Genomic DNA, 656 nt, shown 5'->3' with positions numbered 1-656 from the left:
AGGCCCCGCCGCGCCCCGCCGTGAGGGGAGCCGCGGCCGCAGCGCTCCCGGGCGCTGCTGAGGGGCCGCACGGGGATGCCGAGCGGTGGCTGTCGTTTGTTTTCGGTTTTTTGGTTTTTTTTTTTTTAGGTGGCATGAGCAGTTCTTTGTGAATCGCTTTGGGTTCAGCTTTTTTTAATGGCTAAACCTTATTCATTGATTCATTAATATTATTTAGGAAGAGTTCTCCTTCTGCAAGTCAGTAAGGGATCGCAAGCTTTATCGCAATTTATTTAAAAAATATTTTTTTCCCCTTTCCCCTCCCCCGTATATATATATTCATATATGTAAATAGAAATGTGTTTATTTATACATAAATAAAAATAAGTTTAAAAAACAAACTCACGAGATATGTATATTTTTGAGCTATTGGGAAACTACCCTTAAGGCAAGTTAACTCGCATGATGTCTCAGTTCCCAGAGAGCTCAACTGCTCCATCTAATACAAAGCATGTAGCTTCTGCCTTTTTGGGGAAGGTACCTTAGTGAAGTAAAGAAGTATCTCCTACCCACTTCAGGGAAAAAAAAAAAAAAAAAGCACAGAAAGATACAAAGTAACATTTTGTTGTTGTTGTTCTGGTGATACCCCAGTAAGGATCCAGACTTGAGACCATTCT

The sequence above is a fragment of the Parus major genome, chromosome 1A, assembly GCF_001522545.3.
Source record: "Parus major isolate Abel chromosome 1A, Parus_major1.1, whole genome shotgun sequence".
NCBI classification, from domain to species: Eukaryota; Metazoa; Chordata; class Aves; order Passeriformes; family Paridae; genus Parus; species Parus major.
Note: the sequence above shows the minus strand (reverse complement) of the source record.